Raw genomic sequence first — 1079 nt, 5'->3', positions numbered from 1 at the left:
AAACCGTGCAGGCACTGGCAGTGCTGCATCAAAAGGGCCCGATTAGTAAAACTTACACTTCCACACACGTCACACGAAAACGGCGTCGCGGCATTTTTCACAAAAGGTCCACATTCGTTAGGATGCTTTTGTTTCAAATGAAAGTTCTTAGCAGTATTAGAAGCATACCGCGATGGACAGAGCGGACAATTATACGTATCTTTATGCGGTGAACCTGAAGCAGAAGTTCCGGGAATCGTGCCCTCCATGATGCTTCGTGGGCGCACGGATAAGCGGAGCACGGATAAGCGGAGCACGTCAGCGCCGTGAATGCAGGAACAGGACTGTGGCCGCCGTCCTCCCGTTCCGCCACCCCGCGGCACCGGCACATAGGGACGATCCGAACTAGGGAAGTCTAGGGATTCAGCTCGGCTGAAGTGCAAAAATCCAAGCAACACTGTGCTGTGCTCTCTGGGGGTTACTCGAGGTTATTGGCGGCGGCGGCGGCGGCGGCAATGATGTGGCGAAATGGTCGAGTAGGGAGCAGCACGATGGCGCACCCGTGAGCGAACGGACTGGGGGGCTTTGGGGCAACCCCCTCCCCTACAAAAGGGTGCAGCAGCGGTAGGCGGTGATGACTCGCCTTGAAAGATGTGAACAGCAGTTGAGTGTGAACAGCAACAAAAAAAACCGCTGCTGGAGTCCGGGGTAGCGTCGCTGCAGATCGCAGAAAGCTGCGTGAGGACGGTGGCACAGAGCTCCAAGATTATGTATTTCTAGCAAACGCCGGTGCTTCGAGGTGTTCTGCGGTCAGGCCCGTGCGAGAGGAGCGGGCGTGCCCAAGAAGGCACAAGAAGACCCACCTCTGATGAAGACCGGAATTGGAGCGCCACGCGTCGGCTCAGCACTTCTGCCTTAGTGGTTGCCAAATGCTTCGTCATCCTATTAGTGACGCGCAAGCCATTATCGCACAAAAGCTTCGAGAGACTTTGCTCGCTTTGGCTTTGAGGCACGCGCAGCATGCCGAACGGACGGCTGCGAGGCGCGAAAGACGTCGGTCGAAACTGCGACTGGAGACCAGGGGAAATGCCCGGTGCCTA

The sequence above is a fragment of the Amblyomma mixtum genome, chromosome 1 (genome assembly GCF_055824585.1).
Source record: "Amblyomma mixtum isolate Tamu chromosome 1, ASM5582458v1, whole genome shotgun sequence".
NCBI lineage: Eukaryota > Metazoa > Arthropoda > Arachnida > Ixodida > Ixodidae > Amblyomma > Amblyomma mixtum.
The sequence above is the reverse complement of the archived record's forward strand: the minus strand, read 5'-3'. Positions refer to the sequence as shown.